Below are 21,733 nucleotides of genomic sequence, written 5' to 3' on the forward strand. Positions count from 1 at the left end.
TGTCCTGGTGCTGGGATTACACATGTACCACCATGCCTCACTTACGTGGGTACAGAGAATCTGAACTCAGGTTCTCATGCTTATTCAGAAGTACGTGCTGCGGAGGATGACTCCAATGCTGCCGCTTCTCAGACTCATGCTCCTTCCTCTAGTGATACTGGATGACAGACAGTTTTAAACAGGTTTTAGACAATAGGAGTGATTCTGGCCACCCTTGTCTTATGACTGTCTTAGGAATGAATTTCATCACTAAGTAAGATGCTGGCTTTGGGGCTGAAGTGTGTGTGTGTGTGTGTGTGTATTTAAAAAGGATCAAGAAATTATATATGTATACACACACACACACACACACACACACACACACGATTTCTTGATCCTTTTAAAATTTCCCATAAATGTGTCAATGTCTCTTCACTGAGATGTCAAGTATAAGTCATCCAGAATGGCTACTTTTCAAGTTCCAGTACACACAAGGATCACAAGAGGTAATCATTAAATATAAATGCTGATTCAGCAGATACAGGACAGGACCCAAGATTCTGTATTGTTACAAATCCCCTCGGGGTAAGCTGGATACTAAAAGTGAACCACACTCTACACAGCAATGATCTAAAGGAAATCATTTTCTAGCATTGATTTTCAAAAATAAATTTTAACTCAAAACAGAAGACGTGGTCATGACAATTCCTAGTTTGTAATTTTAAGAGCCACATACGTTTGCTTAACTCTCTAAAAAAAAAAAAACCTCAGTCCTGCAGACTGAAGCAGAGGTGTTCACATAAGCCACTAGGAGTGAGATACAGAAAGGTATCTGTCACATTTGAAAGCCCTTTAGATGGCCGGGGGTGGGTCTGAGAAGATGGGGTTGAAACATGCAGTCCTGCAGCCCGTTAGGAAATCTGTTGTGGCAGGAGCTGCAGATCCCAGGTGGTACAAGGAAGACTCCAAAACAGGAAATGCCTGCAAGAGAAGGAGCAGTCAACTAGTCATAGCAACCGCCTCTCAGGCGCAAAGGTCCTGCACAACGGAAGCCCTCAGCAGGGATTCACCAAGTTCAAAGCCTAGGTACAGTATAGATACTACTTACCTGGCACCAGAGAACAAGCCACTGTTGGCTTTGCATTCAGGACTTCTTAAGGGAAAACCTGTTAAGCCTTAATAACAGCTAGCCACAAGCCAATAGAAAACCAGACTCAGGGAGTAGACAAAGTAGATTAGAAAAATCCATACATAAATCCAGAAAACTATAAACACCTAATCTTTCATTAATATTCAAACAAATACCAGAGGAAAGACATCATCTTCAACAAATAGTGCTGGGGAAAGCTGAATATTCATAGGTAAAATAACGAAAATAGATACGTATCTCTCACCAGGCACAAAAAGATAGTTCAAAATAGGCCCAAGTCCTTTACATGGGACATGAAGCTTTGACGCTTTTAGAAGAACATACTGGAAGAGATAAGCCTAGGTAGGAACATTCTGTAAAAATTCCAACAACACAAGGAATACTCCCATGAACTGAAAAATGGGAATACATGAATTTTTAAACGTTCTACAGGCCACTCTGCCCAGGGAAGCAGGTAGGTTAACTTCTCCAATTCCAACCCCCAGTCTCATTTTCAACTCTGCAGAAAACCCCCCTGCAGCCTCCCTTCCTCCACTGCCCTCTCCAGAGGACCACAGAGATCTTGGACTGTTGCGGCCTGAGCTACCCCACATTTGGGGGCCAAAATGTTGCGGACCAGCTCTGTCAATGTTGGAACCTGCACTGCCAAAAGTCTTGGGGACTAACTTGTTAGCCCGCACTACCCCAAGCTGCTCCAGTCTGAGGGTTGGGGTTCAGCAAGAGAGAGAGTAAGGATGGATGTGAAGAATGGAGAGCAGACAGAATGTGATTCAATCCCATTTATTCTTCGGTCTCTCTTCCTAGTCCAAGTCCTAACTCCTGAGTTCCTAGTCCCTAGTTCCTAGTCCCTAGTGCCTCCAAGTTCCAAGTTACTTCTTCCAAGTGCTAAGTGCCTAATGTCTAATTCCAAGTTCTTCCTCCAAGTGCCAAGTGCCTAATACCTAATAAGTCTTCTTCCTCAATGCCTAATTCCTACTCCAAGCTGTACTCTAAGTTGTACTCTCTAACCTAATTCCTAGTTCCAAGTTGTACTCCAAGTTGTACTCCCCAGTGCCTAATAATCTGTTGCTTTCTTCTGTCTGCCTCTCGCCTTTTATATGTCTCACTTCTAAGCCATGCCTCTAAGTCACGCCTTTAAGTCATGCCCTTAGTCATGCCTTGTCTCTAAATCTGATCTCTAAGTCACATCCTTAAGCCTCAGCCGGGAGGTGGTGGCGCACGCCTTTAATCCCAGCACTTGGGAGGCAGAGGCAGGCAGATTTCTGAGTTCGAGGCCAGCCTGGTCTACAGAGTGAGTTCCAGGACAGCCAGGGCTACACAGAGAAACCCTGTCTCAAAAAGCAAAAAAAAAAAAAAAGAAAAGAAAAGAAAAAAAAAAAGCCTCAGCTCTAAATCACACTTTTAAGTCTCACACACCCAAGGGAAGATCCTGGGTATCTAAAGCAAGATGTTATCAGAGTGTGCTCAGCTGTTGTAGGCTATTGTAAACAAGTCTCTTATCAGGGTAGATGGCCCAAGATGGCTGCAGGGATGATATCCGCCTACTGTCAGCTCCCCACATTGGACCACACAGATCTTTCTCTTCTAACCTTTCTCCCAGACTCAGTGCTTTATCTCAGCCCCAAGCTCTAGCAGGCAGTCTCTGGGAACCCACAGGCCACTCTGACCAGGAAGTAGACTAACTGCAGATCTTCACCTATTCTTCTATTTTTCCCAGTCCAATGCCCCAGTCTCATCCCCAGCTCTGTAGCAGAGCCCTGCTATGGCTTCTTCTTACTGTCTGCCCCCATTCACAGGGGACAAAGCAAATCCTAATGAAATACCCTACTTTCCTCTCTCCTATGAACCCTGCAACCCCTCCACCCATCCCCACTCTTGAGTGTCGGATGACAGAAACACAATGTACCTGGAACCCCAAAGGGTCACACTTCTTAGGACCCCAGAATGATTTACCACTAGGCAACACAGAGCCACCCATCTCTCAAAAAAAAAACAGAAATGGAATAGAAGCCAAGGAACAAAACATGTACCCAACAAAGACAAGACCAGATATAACTTAGGGTAAAATGTTAGAAAAAGATATTCCAAGCAAAGGGGCCCAAAAGCAAGCTGATGTAGCCATTTTAATGTCTAACAAAATAGACTTCAAACCAAAACTGATAAGGAGAGATAAAGAAGGACAGTACATACTCACCAAAAATTCACCAAGAAGACATTTTAATTCTTGTCATCTATACTCAAACACAAGGGCACCAAAGTCTGTGAAAGAAACACTATTATAGCTTAAATCACAGACTGACCCTCAGACACCAATAGTGGGAGACTTTAATACCTGACTCTTGTCGATAGACAGGACATCCAGACAAAAACTAAACAGCGGTGCTGGAGCTAACTGATCCTATAGATCAGGTAATCTAACATATTTACAGAACACTTCTCCTAAATACCTTCTTCTTAGCACCTCATGGTACTTTCTCCAAAACTGACTACATACTTGGACACAAGGCAAGTCCCAACAGATACAAGATCTATTGAAATAGTCCCCGCACCTATCAGACCACCAGAAATGGGAGCTGGATATCAACAACCACAGAAACAACAGAAAGCTTACAAACTCAGGGAAACTGAACAACTCTCTACCGATGAAAAATGGTTGAAGGCAGAAATTAAGAAACAAAGTAAGAGCTTGTATAATGAAATGAAAACAAATGCACAGGATACCCACACTCTCGGGGAGACAAGGAAAAAGTTTCTAAGAGACAAGCTCTTACACGAAGTGCCTACATGAAAAACAACCCAGAAAACAAAATGACTGAAGAGAGACCCCATACTAGCAACCTAACAGCTCTGGGAAAAAGAAAAGAAGAAAGCACACTTGAAAAGAGTAGATGGGCAAGAAATAATCAAACTCAGGGCTGAAATCAATAAACCATCCTAAATAGTGTCGATGATGATAGTGGTGGTGGTGGTGATGGTGATGATGGTAATGATGATAAACCTGTGGGAAGATTCACTATTCCCCCACTTCAAGCTGTACCACAAAGCTTTAGTAATAAAAACAGCATGGTATTGGCTCAACCATCATCAAAGAACCTTCCTCCAGCAACAGATGGGAACAAATACAGAACCTCACTGCCAGACACTACAGGAGTGAGCGACCTGGGAACATTCAGCTCTTAGCAGGATGTCTTCATCAAATCCCTCCCCTTATGGCTCAGGTAATCCCTCAGAAGAGGAGGCAGAAAGAGTGTAAGAAGCAGAGGGGTTGGAGGACACCAGGAAAACAAGGCTATCTAAATCAACATGGGCAAGGTCATATGCACAGAGACTGAAGCAGCATGCACAGGACCTGCATGGGTCTGCACAGGTTTGCAACAGACCCTTTGCATGCATATATATATATATATATATATATATATATATATATATTTTTTTTTTTTTTCCAGTTTAATGTTTTTATGGGATTCCTGAGTGTGGAGCCAGTGGGTCTCTGATTCTTATGTCTTTTCTTGGTTTCCTGTCCAACTTCAATGTTGTGTGTGTGTGTGTTTGTGTGTGTTATACCATATAATATACATCAATATACATTATGTTTTATTATCATTCTTTAGAAAACCTGTTTGTTTTCTAATGAGAGACAGAGAAAGGGATGGGATGGGGAGGAGGGGAGGAACTGGAAGGAGTAGACAGAGGGGGAAATCAGGATATATTATGTGTGGAAAAAAATCTACTTTCAATAAAAGGAAAAGAAAGTTAGAACAGTGTGACCATGATGACTAGAACAATCAATTTGGTTCATAGAATCTGAAGTATAAGATTATTTTAAAAATAGTTTTCAATAATGTTGTCTTACACTAATATAACAAAATGTACCCTAGGTATTACTTTATGTCTGATTAAGGAAGCTCAAATTGGCCCAATAAAGGTTTTTATCTTGCTCCACCCAAGGTACTTGAAAGTCCTGTAAGAATTGTTAATATCTAAAGTGTTTTAAATATTTCTTTTTCAAGTATGCATTGTTTCTGAAGGAAGTGTTTTTAAAATGGAAAAAAAACTGCTTGGAATTTTTTTTATCAATAATGGAATTCAAATTTAATAAATCACATTATATATACATAAATTATATATAATATATACAAATATATATTGTATATATACATATTATATGCACACACACACAACCTTCTGCACACCAACGGTGATGATCATCCAAGTGAGAAGCCAGCCTAAGGAATGGGCGGAAAAGTCTTTGATGACTATTCATGTAATTAATATCTAGAATATATATTTCAAAAACTGGCAAAAACTGAATACTAGAAAAAAGCTAAATAATCTGATTGACAAATGGGCTAATACATTGAAGAGAGAGTTCTCAGAAGAACTCCAAATGATTGTGAGACTGTAAACTGGTGGAGGCATTATGGACACACACACACACACACACACACACACACACACAGAGATACATAAACTAAAAGTCCATCTACCACCTGAGCTAACTACACCACTCCTGGGTATAACAGGTTCTGGGTATAACACACTCACAGGACTCTAAGCCAGCACACCACAGAGACACTTGTCCATCCATGCTTACTGCTGCAGTGTTCACGACAGCTAGGACATAGAAGCAGCTTTGACGTCTATCATTGCATGGATGGATAAAAGAAATGCGGTACGTGTGGTGTGTGTACAATAGAATTTTTTTTGACAAGAAATCAAAATAAAATTGTGACATTTTCAGGGAAATGGATGGAACTGGGGTTTATTATGCGAAGCAAAGTGAGGTGGGGATGGAACTAAGGATTAGTAATAAGGTGGCCTGAGGAACAAGTGCACGTTTTCTGTCTTATGCAGACTGAATGAAGGGGCGTGTGCATTGTGAGAATTGAGAACTATGGGAGAGGAGGGGGAGGTCTAGGGAGGGTGAGGGAGTAACGAGAGGGTATAGAATATATATGTCATGAAAACAGGCAGAACGGGGACCACTGGTGGGACAAGGATGAGCACATGGAAGATGGAGGGATAGGAGCAAATAAGAACAGAACACAGTAATGCACATATAAATATGGCACCAGGAAACACATTTCTCTGTGACTTAAGCAGGAGAAAAAAAGCTCTAATTTCAAAAAAAAAAAAAAAAAATCAATGAATCAAAGCCAAAATAAGCCACTACTCAACCATCCACTCTGTAAACTAAGGATTCACTGTCAGGTGCTGGGAACAAAAGGAACAAAAGAGACCCCCAGTCTACACTTACAAGGCTTAAAACGGCTAACACAGCGGTCCTCAACCTTCCTAGTACTGTGACCCTTTAATGCAGCGCCTCATGTGGTGGTGAGCATGCCATCATGGTCATTTTCATTTCTATTTCATAGCTGTAATTCTGCTACTGTTACTAAGCATAACATAAATACCTGTGTTTTCCAATGGTCTTGGGCGACCCCTGTGAAAGGGCTGTTTGAGCCCCAGGCTGAGAATTACTCACACCTAGTGGGCAATGTAGTATATGTACAGGTGCATATGTGACAATGTATATAGACATTCTTATACTTTCCCTGGACATCTGATTCCATCCATGTGTCTAGAAGAACTCAATTCCTGGTGTTCCATTCTAATTAAAAGTCCCCCCCTCAGTATTTACATGCCAGTGAAGTAATCAAATCCTAACTAAAGACCTAATGATACATACAGGTGTATTATTAATAATACATTGGCCAGATGGCAAAAATAAAATTTGATCTATAAAAATATTTTTAGAAGAGTTAAAAAGAGTTGGCGGTTAGGATACCTCCTAAGATAGTCGTACTACATCTGTGATACGTTCTAACTTACAGGACAAAGCTTCAGAGTCTCTTAAGTTATATAAATCAAGATCCAAGTTTAGGGTTTTGAAGTTAGCACCCTTCCTCATACTAATCATAAACAATTCCCATTTGCATGTTTAGTGATGTTGTGAAAAGGAAGTTTCAGAGTTGAGAGAGCAATTCTGTGAAAAAAAAATATTATTCACGCATAATTTTATCTCCGTGGTGTGAATGCGTGTGATATTGCCCTATATTTGCAAAGTCTAAATCCCAAGTTATAGTGCTGTTTAGAAAGTTTAAAAAAAAAAAACCATTTGTTAGATTTTCCTGTTTATATAAAAACACATGTTTTTACCTAAAGACATCATTTTAATGCAGATTCCCCTGCCCCCACATCTTTTCCAAATCCCATGTTTCATCCCACACCCTGGGCTTCAGTTCTAACAGCAATGGAAGGTCTCGTTCCTGCCAGGCAGACTTGCTGAGAAACTGAGAGAGGACCATGATGGATCTAAGTACAGTCTAGCATTTTCACGTCTTGCTCAGATAACCTTTCCCCGCTGGCTACCGCATCCTACATAACTTTAGCGCATCATTGTGGCTCCTCGCTGTAAGAGGCTACCTCAACTAGATGCTGAGCAGAGGTTCTCAACATTGTTGTTTAAACCTATGGCACACGGTGCAGATAGGAAGCCGGCTGTCAGAACGCGCACTTACATCTTCCTGAGGAGATGTATTGAGCCAGCAGCTTAGACAGCCCCAGGTTTGGCACCTGAAAGTTTAGTTTTCAAACCAAGGTCGACTCCACAGAGCTTAGGTCTCTAGGCTTTCCTATGGCCGCTCCTTTGCCTGGAGGCCCAGGACTTCATGGTAGAGGTAGTGAGAGAATGGCCATAGCACAAGCCTCTCTACTCTCTCAGCTCTGTGCTCAGGAAGCCAACCAGAGTACAGGTCTGAAGACCGGTTCGTGTATCCATGCTACCAAAACATGGAGTAGAGCAGACCAGGCTAGAGAGATGACACAGCAGCACTTGGTCTTACAAGACTGGAGTTGAAATCCCAGCACCCACATCCAGGCATCAGGACTGCTTGTAAATCTAGTTCCAGGGTATCTAATGTCCTGCAGTAGCTTACAGGTACCTGCATGCACCTATCCATACACATACACATAATTTAAAATAAAATAAACCTTCTTTTTAAAAGAGCATTTACATCAAGGCCCTTCACAATAGTCACACACATATCAACGTGCGTGTTAATTCAACATTCATTCTATCAGATCACTTCTGAAAGAGAGGAAGAAGATAACATGGGTAGGGAGACAGCCAAACGAAGAAGATAAAACCTGGTATAAACTGACAAGGATCCGATCGAGAAAGACAAGCAAGGAAATGAAGCACAGGGCAGTCTGCAAGCATTCACATCTACGAAGAACAGCTTTGGAACGCAGAGCGCTGGAGCTACGCCTCGGAATGAAGTCCTCCAAATGTGCGGCCGAAGCCTGGCCTTCGCTGTGCTGGGAGCTGGCAGCCTGGATGCACAGGTGTTCAGGCATCCATCCCAGTCAAAAAGACACCGAGTGACGCCTTATCCTATTCAGGGGCTATGATCACTGAGACATCCACCACAATCACGAGCCACTTGAGAGAGAAAACAGGACTCCTAAGATTTACAGGCACCAAAGAGAAGGCTAAAACCGTGACAGTGAATAACCCATCCTGTCGGATGTGTAGCACACGGACATGTCTGTTTTACATTCCCAACATTTGGTACTGTCTACATTCTTGAGGCATATATGACGTGAAAATATACATATTTTCATAATTGTCTACCTCTAGGAACAGACCAGTTTCCATTTCTCACTGACCAGTGCTCTGGGGAGAACTTGTCAGAAAATAACTTTGCACAATAAGGTCCTGTGCCCAGAACCTCAGGGAAGGCTTTCGAACATGAATTTATTCAACAAATACCTTTGGGATGCAAGCATAACACTATAATAGCTGGTATAGACATGATGAATCGGGTGCAGGAGGGAAGGCAGACTCACCGGGATGTAGGGTGAGAATAAGTTTTTGCTCAGAAAATCTGGGTAAATCCCTCTGTTGACAAATATGAAGAGTAATGGTGATCCTTATACTGTGAGGTTTAACTAAGCAACTGTGTGAATGTATCTAGGATTGTCACATGACAGGCACCCACATAGGTTAGTCTCATCATTTACCAGCCTTGGGTTAGCCAATTAACCCTGGGAGCTTTAGTTTTCCTATCTCAAAAAAGGAAATATTCTCTACAATATACAAAGAATCAGGGCTTGTAAATGTATCAAGATACTACAAGCTGTTCAAACATTAGTCTATTGATAATGATATTGGCTTCTCAATATATAATCCTCACTCGATTTAAGGGAGATCTCTAGGTAAGTGGAGAGCAATCCTGTGCTTCACAATGGAAGCCAGGGCTGAAATATTCCCTGGACTCCGGCAGGGAGTACTGTCTACTCTTTGACACAAAATGGAATACCCAACAAAGAATCAAAGGCCCATCTCAGCCAGAGTGGCACTGTTTGCACAATGTCTTGTTGGCATGTACACAGGGTGATGGTACTGCCGTTGGTGGCAACACCATCATGTAACCCATGACAACAGCCAGCAGCTGCATCCTCCACAGCATCAGCCAATGGTAGGATTAGCTGTGGCTCACCTTGCTAGGGATATGCTCACAGTAGGCTCCCTAACCTTCCCCTGGATCCTTTTTACACATAAGATGTATAGATGCTGTCTCCATTTTCACACAGTATCTTTAGACCCATGACTGATTCTCATACCATCACATCAAAGGTCCAGTTACTAGGTCCAGTGTATTTAAGTAAGTTTCCAGTGACCAAATGATTTATACATATTTGGTTATTAAATATGTGGACTAAAACCCCAAAAGAGTCAGATCTTTTGAAGATCAAATAGAAAAAAAAATTAGTCAAGGCCCCAAATAAATCTTCTTGCTGAATAATTATGTAATTAGAGTCTCACATTTTCTATATAGCCTACATTAAATAGATGCAAAAACTTGTCACATTAGATTTAGGTTAGATTTCTGTTTTGTTCTTTCTGTTGAACTCCCATGCGTGTGCACACACACACACACACACACACACACACACACACACACACACACACAAAGCTATGTCCTAGTTTGCTTTCTGTTGCTGTGATAAACATCATAAAGAAAAGCAGGAAGGGAGGAAAAGACTTATTTTACCTTACTCTCCCTGGTAACAATCCATCTGTTGCAAGGGCAGGAACTCAAACAGGGGCAGAAGCATAGAGAAAATCTGCTTACTGCCTGGCTCGTTGTTCAGCCACAACTTCCACAGCACAGGTCCACCTGCTTAGGGATAGTAATGCCCATGGTGGGCTTATCCTCCAATTAGCAATCAAGAAGATGCTCCACAGATATGTTGCACAGGCCAATCTGACTGAGGTAATTCTTCAGTTAAGGGTCTCTCTTCCTAGGTGACACAACTTGTGTCAAGTTGTTAAAAATTAAATAGCAGGTGGGGCTGGAGAGATGGCTCTATGGTTAAGAGCCCTTCTAAAGGACACAGGTTCAATTCCTACCACCCACATGGCAGCTCACAACTGTCTGTAACTCCAGTTCCAAGGGATGTGACACCTTCACACCAATACACGTAAAATAAAATTAAATAAGTTATTTTTAAAAAAACTAAATAGCACAGATGCCATAAGGAAAAAAGCTAAAAATAATTTCATCTGTAAATTATTTTATTCATGTTTTTAGTTACATAAAAATGATGGATTTCAGTCTAAGACCATATGTGTAAGCACATCAATAATTCTGCTCTCATAATATATGCCTGCTGCCACCATCCCCAGTTCTTCCTGATCTTTCTCATTGGTCTCTGTCCCCCAAATAGCCTTCTTCTGATTTTATATTAACACACACACACACACACACACACACACACTTAAATCCAGGTTCCTCATAAGAAGCATGCAATGTTTTATCTTTTTTTTTTTTTTTGCAGTGTTTTACCTTTTAACCTACAATTATAAAGTGATTTTAATGTTTCTAAAATAATAAATCTCAGTTTTCAATTTTTCTTCCCATTATTGGCTGATAAGGAGAATTTTACATTTTAATTTAAATTCCCCCCAGTGTAGAAAACTAAGTACTAAGAAATAAAAGTACTCCTTTGCTAGAGAGGGCTAAGCTATGGATACCACAAGGTTAGAATCTGGGGTCTTTTTCTCAAAGACCAAAATTTGCCTTTAAGGGGTGCTATGTTGTCCCCATTGGAGACACACTTTAGAGTTACGGACTTGGACAACAGAAGAGTCTTTGGGCCAAGAGCCCCATGGCGATTAGTAACGCTGCTATTCACACTGTAAATAAATATGTATGAAGAAGTTTGTCAGCGTTAATGATGTCCTAGTCACGCCGGTAGCTCAGACTCTGCCTCTAATTAAGGTCCTTGTAGTAGACTCACTTGAAGGAAACAACGTGGTTGTCTTTGTTAAACTGGAGTGGAATGTAGATTACTAAAGCATTCTACTACAGACATGGAACACGGTGTTCTGTAGGCTGGAAAGAGGGTAGGGTTAAGGTTGTGTCATCATATCAACCCACTGTGGCCCGCAGAGTACAAGCTGGGACCTCTCGGTTTCCTAAGCACACACACTCCCCAGCGTCCTTAGCCTAGTTCATTGGCTCTGTCTATACACACAACCCTCCTTGCCTCTGTTCCTGGTCCACATCTCTTTTCTCACCTCTGAATCCATTTATCCAACCGCCAGTCAATGCGGCTACTCGGATTTCCTCTGCTGAGTGTTTACACAGTATATCGCATGCTCAATTTGTTCTTTTACTTTCGCCTTACACAGCCTATCTCGTCAGTGGCAATGAACCATCTGCCAGGCAATAATTCTGAACATTTCTCTAATTCCTTACATCAGCTTCGAGATGCCACCAACTTTAGCCATTGGAATGTGCTACAAACCGTGATCCCACATGATCACTCAAGTAGACAAATCGCTCTCTCTCAGCATAATTAAAATGCAAGTTGCACCCAAATCACAACTTTTCTGCATTCAGTATCTACAGCAGTGGTTCTCAACCTTCCTAACGCCACGACTCTTCAATACCGTTCATGAGTGGTGACCCACCCACCATAAATTATTTTCGTTGCTACTTCATAACTGCAATTTTGCTGTTACTAACCATAATGTGTCTGGTATTCCCATGGTCTTAGGCCTGTGAGAGGATCATCTGACCCCCAGATTGAGAAGCACTGATGAATAAATATCCTTTTCCTTAGAATCATGCTTCAGTTTGATTTTCCCACGGTGACACCCATTATCTCTAAGCATCACCCTTCTAATAAAAATGTAATTCTTTTTCCATCAAGTTCAGGGGATATTCTGAATAGACTTGACTTAGCCTTTCAGAGCCAGCCAATCTGAAGGCACACTTATTTTTATCTATCTACCAGGTAAGTTTTACGGGTGTTCTCTGTTCCTTTGCTCCCACTAAAGTGACTTATATACCCCTATAGAAATCACCAGTCAACATTGTGATTAAATGCTTGCATATTTGACTGTAGCCTGTAATCCTTCCTTGAGAATGAATGTACCTTGATTCATTCTAGAATAAGTGAATGACATATAGGTCAACAGTAAATAGCTGGCCAGTAGGTCCAGCAAATAAGTAAGCCCTTTTATTCTCATCCTCCATGTAAGACCTGAGGTTTAACAAAATGTACTTTGGGAGTATAATTACATGAATTCTAAAACTTGCCTAAAAAGAAATGTCATTAGCTTTTTAATGAAGCATGGAAACTTTAGTGAGAGGAAAATTCTGTTCCTAAGATGATTCTCAACTGAACAACATCCTAAAAGTAAAATTAGCTTTGTTTTTTAACTCATGTTCTATAGGTGTTCCAGGTTTGTGTGTGTGTGTGTCTGGTGTGTGTATGTACCTTTTTAAAGTATATGTATACTTTTAAATTATTATATATTTACATAAAATATATATAATTTATAAAACATATAATATAAAAAATATGTAAACTTTTTAAAGGTATATTTATCTTATATTATTATACTATATTATATATTATGATGTATATTGATATGATACATAGCATATGTAATCAATAACACATATTATTCATATATATAATATGTATCTTAAAAATGATAGTATTCTTGGTAAAATCAGCTTTACTAAAAATTATACACAGCTGATTTTCAAGCCTGAAGCTCACAGATAGCATAATGCTAACTGCAGCATTTTATGAAGTTCAGGGACACTGCATTCTGGCCAGAACACAGTATCTGCAGTCTCATAGGGTAGAGCTATAGAAAAAGGGCCACAGGTACCTGTAACATCAACATGTATCCCTCTTAGGTCATTTGAGTAGGTACAAAGGCCTGCCATAATGTTTAAGAATCATTTTTGAAACTTTACTGATGAATCTCAAGCACAATCATAATATAATTAGTCAAAGGAAAAGAAAAGCAAACATTGGAAAGCAAGACAAGGCCCTCAGTGAATCGAAGACATAGGATGTGCCATTCATTTCTGTGCCCTCTTAGAGCTTATGCATACATCTGGCCTCAAATGGAGCACGGCCAATACCTATCAACTGACAGGGGACACAGAAACACCAGTAAATTGATGTCTTCATCAAGTGCTTAGCCTAGTACTGATTGCATCCTACCCCATAGTTTATTCAAAGCAGTCACATAGAGAATACGCTGAAGGTCGCAACTAATCGTAACAACCCTAATACTTCTTACCTTCTGTTGAACAGTGCAGTTATACTCTGTACTGAGATGGCCAAGTCTGAAGACAACAGACACACAGAGTTAACTTCAGTCTGCCCGGCCCAGGCACAGAATTTAACCAGGAAATTAATTGATGCTTCACATGAATACCTAGGAATTGGTACGTCAATAATTTTAGAGAAAAGATGATTTCTAATTTCTGAAAACTCGAAGGGACATCACTTAGCATCAGCTAACAGAATCGCATTTATAACTTCAGTAAAAGCAAACAGCGAAGGATAAAAGCCCTTACTGGGACTCAGGATGTAGCTCCGTGAGGAAGTATATGTTTGCATGGCACAGCCCTCTGTGCAACGTTTGGCATGGAAAGGAAAATAAATATCCCACAGCAACGACAAATGTTTGCCTTTTGAGAGAGGGCCTTACTCTGTAGCTATGACTGGGCTGAAACTCGATCTCTATAGCAGGCTGGCCTTGAACTCACAGAGGTCTTCCTCCAAGGCACTGGGATTATAGGCAAGCACAACCATGCTGCATAAGAACCAACTTGTATTGAGAGTCACGTGTCCAACACTGAGAAGGGTGGAAGGCTCTTCCGAGGCCCCATTTACCGTAAGATGCTTTCTTTGAATGGCTACACTGCGTAGATGCTGATGTTGATATTGAGTTACAACTCAGCATGGCACCTACAAGTGTGAGGGACACTAACCGTGGCGTGTAAGCTTAGAATAAGACACTGGAAGAATGAATAGAATTATTTCACTTACAAGATCCATGCCTTGTATGACATTGTCCCAGCATCTTCTTTAGTCACTGGATACCTAAGCTACATTCAGGTCCTTTTGTGTTTATTAGACCCTTTTTTCATATAGTTATAAATAGATAGTATGACTTTCTGAAGTTTACAAAGGAAAAACAATCTCAAACTTAATTTCTGTCCTAATACCTTCTCAACACAGATAATGTCCAACACCTGATATATGGGGCTTTCCCCCCCCCCCCCCCATCTATACACTAAGCAAGTAAGAAAATTTGCAACCACCACCCAGTATCACCAATACAGCTCATTCTGACACCACCTCCCTGGCAGCAGGATCAGGTATCACAGGGTTAATACACACACAGCCCTAGACAGCCCCACCCTCCTTTGCTTGCTGGTCATAAGACACAGGTTGTTTGACCTGCTACAGATAGGGGCTTCCATAACTCCCTCTGCAGATCCTATTAACTTGTTCAAGAGGCTCACAGAACTTGGGGACGTTCTCATGCCTACTTGTTTATTATAAATGCTAATTGCAAGTGTAGATAATGAGGTGCCTAGGGTAAGAAGTGTACTGCAGGCATTGGAGCTTCCAGGTCCTCTCCAGATGTGCCACGTTCAGGGAGCCTACAATGTTCCGTTATCAAGAGGTCCTAGGAAGCCTATCCTTCTGGTTCATATGGGGCTACAGCTTGCCTTAGGGAAAAGGTTAGGAGCCCTGGGCAACACCTCCCGCCCAGATACGGCTGTCTGTCCATGTGCACTATCACACCAAAGGTTTTAAGTTTATAAAGCGATAAGAGTCTCTCTTCTAAGCTTCCTTTCTATGTCACATTATGTCAGTGGCTAGAGTACTTTTTGTCTGTTGAGGAGACATCTTGCCAAAGTCGAAGAACATCTAACAGTCGTTAGGAGAAAGGTACAGCTTAAAAGAGTTTTTAATCATCAGTCCTCGAATATGTCAGACAAGACCTACTCCTCAAAGCACACAGGGTTATTTTAAGGTCTTAAATTTCCAGAAAGTAAAATGTAGATGCCCCGTGTGTCATCTGCTCCCGGCTCCTAAAAACTCACCAATCCAGAGCACAGACCGAGCTGAATGCAGAAAGGTTGCAGAAATAATTGCTTTTTGTCTGCTTTTAAAAAGTCACGTACTTAGAATAAAGGGACTAAAGCTAGCCTTATCTATGGTAATAGCATTCTGATCTGAATAGGAAAAATCACCCATAGCTCAGGCATTTGAATGTTTGGTCCCCAGTTGGAGGTCATGTGGGAAGTTATAGAACCTTTTGTGTGTGTGGTAATGATGGCAGTGATGTCTTACTAGAAACAGCATATCATTAGAAGCAGGTTTTGAGACTTTATCACAGTGGTTCTCAAACTTTGGGTCACAACCCCTTGTTGGGGGCGGGGTTTGTCAAAGAACACTTTCACCAGGGTCACCTAAAACCATTGGAAAACTCAGATATCTATATTATGATTCATAGCAGTAATGAAATTATAGTTATGAAGTAGCAACAAAATAACTGTATGGTTGGGGGGGGGGGGGTCACCCTACCATGAGGAACTGTATTAAAGGGTCGCAGCATTAGTAAAGCTGAGAGCTACCACTTGATAGCCTCACCTCTCTCAGAGTTGACTCTCTCATCTTTGCATGTGAGAAACTGTGATCACCCAGCTTCCTGCTCCATGCACCTGCAGCCATGCCTTCTTTGTGATTATAGATTCTGAAATCCTAACTTGCCTCAGGCCTGGTATTTTGTCACAGCAACAAAAAGTAACCAATACAGCTAGTTTAGGGGGATGGATAAACTGTCTCATGTTGAGCCCATGTTCTTAGAGTGCTAATCGATCCAATAATAGGTTGGATCCAATAAATATAGGAAGAAATATTCTGTATAGAAAAATAATATATGATTTTAAAGATGGTCCCAGAAAGTGTTTTCCCACACCCTCAACCTCAACAATTTTAAATTAGGAAGATTCCATTGGCCGTATCTCTAGTCATGGCACTGAGGTTGCCAATAGCAGTTCAACCCACTGGAAACTATATAGAGTAGATGAAGGCTGAATAAACATATAGTGCCATTTGTCAGACAATGCACCCTTTGACAGGGAGCGGGTACATGGTAAAAGAACCGTGTGCACCTTGCCAAGAAACCAATCAAAACCTAAGAAACTCCTGACAAAGAGATCAGAGAGCTTGCCCTGAGTCTGACAAGAGAGATACTTCCTGTCTGCTCCTATCTTCAATGGAAAGGTTTCCTATGATAGCTAAAGGTAGGATTTGAGAACATGGTAAAAAGAATCATGTGAAATCTAGGTCTCTGTTATAAGCAGACAACACAAAGCAGAAGAGCCCTCATCGTTAGCAACAGCAATAGGCCACGTTCCTTTCTAGAAGAGTCTTCTATTGTGGAGCTCATACTGCTTGTAACTACTGAGTCATGCAAAAGCAATCTATTGAGTCTAAAAGAGATCCAAGCAGGTGGGCTGATTCTGGTGGCTTCCAAGGACTCACTGGTCAAGACCTTGTTCTTCACTGGCCCCGATCCTACATTCCAAGTTATCTTACTTCTGCTCAGCTTCATACCTGGAATAACAGGCTAGCTCTGGCTAGGGGAAATGACCAGATGTCAAAATAAAAAAACAAGTGCATGCACTGTCCAGACAAATGAGTGCCCATTTAGGAAAGAAATACAATTAAATTAATAGCTCCTGCTTAACATAAAGTCAATCTCAATACCAGGAAACTTTTGGGTGGGTGGGTGGGGGACCTTGATGTAGAAAGTAACAGCATAAAGAAAATAAAACCCATGACCATGTCTGTGGCTACAGACCAGGGAGTCTTTAACTATGTTTCAAGACTCAGAAGCCCCCAGCAAAAAGGCATATTTGCTCTAGAGTTCCAGGATGGTGGAATACAGCTGCCTAGAACTCACCTCCTTTCCTACAAGACAAAACCAAAGTAGCAGGTGGGCCACCACATTTCATGGAGAGTGACCCATAGAGAACACTGGGAGTCAGAGGCAGAGAACGAAACCTTGTAAGATTTAGAGACCCTATGAAATTATCACAGGAAGAGAAATAAATCAATCCAGCTCTTCTGACAGCCAGCAGTCAGGAAGTACCTCTTGGACAATGGTAAGAATGAGAGTTCCCACAAATTCTGTCAGTATCTCAGGTCAGTATCTGTCAGTATCAAATGCTACAATCTCAGGTACAGGAAAATGTTGAAGTAATTAATTAAAATGGCTGCTGGTCAAGCCGACTATCTAAGCTGTGGCAGCTCTGCCTAGCTCAGCCACCATGTTCCGCAGCTGGAGGCCACGTGCGCACCACAGCTAGAAATGGCCAGCCAGAAACACCAGCCCTGCCACCCACAAGACACCAGGGTGGGAGATGGCTCTGCCAATCTTCCAAGCTATCTCTGCAAGGTTGGCCAGTGCCCAGACCATCCCGCCATCCACGTAGGCCAGGTAAGAAATGAGACTCTAATGCTTAAATATTAATCAAAGGCTTTATATATTTGGTAATGCTCAAAAACAATATGCCCATACAATTAGGGGTGTTTCCCAATTAGCTAACCTAAATATAAGTTGTTAACCAGGACTGCCCTCCATACCTGCGTGGCTCTTTATCCTCCTACATCTCTCCTCTAGCTCCTCCTCTTCCTCTCCTTACTCCTCCCACCTTAGCTCCTCCTACAGGAAAACCGTCCAGGAAATGATTGCCTTTGGTCAATGGTAATGACCATTGGAATATGCATAGGAGTGCTGCTTTGGAAGTATATCATACATCTTCTCCCTTCAGACCCTCGAGTGCTACAGCCAGACGCCATCTTGAGAAAGAGTATTGCTTGCCTTTAGATGGCTCTATGAGTCACAAAGCCTGTACACCCCACCGCTGATAACCCATAGAGTCCACTGCGTTGTCCTGGGAGGATGTGCCTCAGATTCCATCCTGGCCAGTAGACCTACTTTAGCTTTACCCACTGGCTACACAGGATGGAAAATGTGACGTAGGAAGTGGAAGATGTCACCAAAGAATCAGGACTGCAGGGAACTTGCTGTCTGAGATTGAGAGCATAGCCGCTGTAGGTGGACTCCTACTAGAACTAGGCCTGAAGGCAGGCTCCCATGTGGAGCTTACCATCTCTTTCTGCTGCTCCGTGCTCTAGGCTCTGTTATTGATAGATTAGAGACAACACTATGACTCTTTCTGTAAACTTATTCACAATGAAATGCCCGTGTGGAGAGACAGCATATTATCTTTTAAAAAGTATTTGTTTCCTTACATGAGACCTATATCCTGCATACCTGACAATGGACCAGACATTTTCATTCATTTATTTTCATTTTTTTGTGGGAGGAGACAGTGAAATGGCTAGTCTTTATTAGAGAGAGATTTTCATTAACATTTACTGAAAAGTTAACACAGGGGCATAGCGGGCCATTTTATGGGGTACCAGCTTGTAATGGGTTCCACAGTTTGGGCATCTCTGACTCTCGCCTTTGTGCAGCCAAAACTAGATGACAGTACAGTTGTCCTCTTCACAGGTGCAGCCCTCTATTTTCTTGTTGCTGTTGGATGGAACTAAATTAGGGTCTTCCTTGGTGCACAGAACGGACCGGACCCATACAATATGCTACCTCGACAGAGAGCCTTGGGCACCAAGGAAAAGAAAACATAGTTAAAAATAAAGAACTCAAAAAGGTAAATAAAAACATAGTCAAAAGCCATAGCAATGATATAGATAAAAAATATGAACTTCAAGTATAGTTTTTATTAAAAATATCTTGGAAATAACCATTCAGATTGAAAAAGAAAAATGAAGATAGAATTCAGAAATGTTGGTGCACCATCAATAACAACACATCCATATTTTTGTAATACTTGAAGGTGAGAAGAAACAAGTTAAACACATAGACATCACATTGATTTAAAAAATCAGGACATTTTCTTAATTTACAAATCCAGAAGGTTTACTTATAGAATTACAAATAAACATCCCAAATTTATAGCCAAACTGTCAACAATCTTGGATCTAGCCATTGGAAGGCAATGGATTTAGGTAATGAAGAGAGAAAACAGAAGTTCTTGAGACTTAATGAAAGAAAGAAAGAATATCCAGGTCATCTTGTTACAGGAGATCACAAATCAATATCTCTCTTCAAAACAGGGGAAGAAGACTAGAAAAATTAATGAAGAATTGGAGTCTTGGTACCAGCAGAGCCTGGGCAGTAAATTATCAGGACTGATACCAGCAGCATTGTGGACTTGGCTTCCGTGAGGTAAGGTCATGTGACAAGGCTAAAGATGATGATGACGCCAACTCACGTGATGCCGTGAGTCTAGATGACTGGGACAGTAATTCTGACTCTGAGAATGTGGAGTCTTCAGAGGAATCCCATGCTACTGAGTATCCTGATGATGCAGAACACCAGAAGAGCAAAAGAAGATGCGAAGATCAATAAGATGATGTTTGTCAAAGTCCAGCAGCCCATGGCTATCAAAAACTTAATGTCTAAATTAAAGAAAGCCTTCTCTAAAATACACAGTGGAGGATGGCTTATAGAACACAGACTTTTTTATTAGATATTTTAAAGGCCTTTTAAAATAACTGCAAAGACTTCAAATGCTGTGGTTTACATTTCCCCGGGTATTACTGTGACCATCCTTGTAGAGTCCGCTGTATAAAATGAGAAACAAATACTGTACAGAGCTTCCGTGTGTATTAGCATCTCTGGCCCTCTTGACAGCTTTTTGCCCCTGCAATTGCATTATGGGGGACACGTACTCTGTCTGTGGCAGGTCTCTCATCTTCATCTTTTAGTTTGTTCCTACTTTTTTCCTTATATAATTCGTTTGATGCTGTTATGTGTTCGTGGAAATGGTCCCTTGATCACACTTTGATAAAGTAGACCAGTCTGTCACGGAGATTGCTGCCACCAGTCACACTGCAGACCACTGCCGACAGAGGCCAAGCTTATTATTTAGCCTCAGTGCCTGGACCAGAGCGGCATGAGAGCTTGCACAGGGTGACGGTGGGCAGGGGTGAAGCTGTCACATTCGAAGGTTGCGAATCCAAAATGTCTTTATATAATAGGATTTTGTTATATGGTAACGTTTTGATAAAATCTGGCTAGTTTTTACAGAAGAAAGTATTTCTCTGTTCATTTAGTCCTGTGTATTTAGAAACACATACAACTGGAATTTTTTTTAAGGTCTATATGACCAAAGTTCATTTTTTTCCCTCCTGAGGTCTAAATAAAGAGAAAGCAGTTTCCCATTAAAACAAACAAACCAACCCACCAAAACAAACAAACAAAGGACCACAAACCATCTGGCCCATTCATCCCTCTACATCAAAGCATATACAACCCCTGGTGCTAGGAAAGCCAGTAGGGACCTACTCCCTCAGGAAGAAGCTTTCTGTCTTCCATCTTTTATTTAGTAAAATCCTCACTAACTTACTCATTCCTCTCTGTCCTTGTATGTAGTCCCGGGGAGACAAAACCTGAGAAATCCACAATAGTATTCAACAAGACAGAGGCAAGAAGATTGCAAGCGCTCAAGGCCAGCCAGGTCTACACAGTGAGCTAATTGCAGGTCAGCCAGGCCAGCCTGGTCTACACAGTGAGCTAGCTGCAGGTCAGCCAGGCCAGCCTGGTCTACACAGTGAGCTGTAGGCCAGTCAGGCGACACAGTGAGCAAAGCGAAACAAAACAAAAGCTTCCTTGATACCAATGAAACTTGAAACACAATGACCAAAACCTCGAGGGCAAACCTCAAGGGACACAGCACGGAATTCTCAGAGAAAAGCTTTATGGTATATAGCATAGAATTCTAAGAGAACAAACAGCTTGTGGTGATAGATGCCTACATAAAAGGAAGCAGAAAGATTTCAAATAAGCAATTAAGTGACACACCTCAGCCACTGAGAGGAACAAGAACAACCCAAATCCCAAATTACAGAATACAAGAAATTCCAAAGACATAGAAACGAATGAAATGCAGACTGAATAGTCAGTGCAAAAGATCAATAAACGGTTGGTTCTTCTAAAAGGTAAATAAAATCTACAAATGTTTAACTAGATAAAGAGAGAAAAGTTAAAAATAAACCAAATAGTAAATTAAATGAAATCAGCAAGAATGGAGACATTGAGATGAATACCTCAGAAAGGACATTGGAAGTGTTTTTGAACTCTTCTAACAAATTGGAAAACCTAAAAGG

The 21,733-nt window shown here is 41.3% G+C and overlaps 1 pseudogene; it reads left to right on the forward strand.

The window, feature by feature from the left end:
* The first annotated feature begins 859 nt into the window (after positions 1 to 859).
* Positions 860 to 20,094, forward strand: LOC143434252 (small acidic protein pseudogene; annotated as a pseudogene).
* Positions 20,095 to 21,733: the final 1,639 nt, after the last annotated feature.

This window comes from Arvicanthis niloticus, chromosome 13 (genome assembly GCF_011762505.2).
Source record: "Arvicanthis niloticus isolate mArvNil1 chromosome 13, mArvNil1.pat.X, whole genome shotgun sequence".
NCBI lineage: Eukaryota > Metazoa > Chordata > Mammalia > Rodentia > Muridae > Arvicanthis > Arvicanthis niloticus.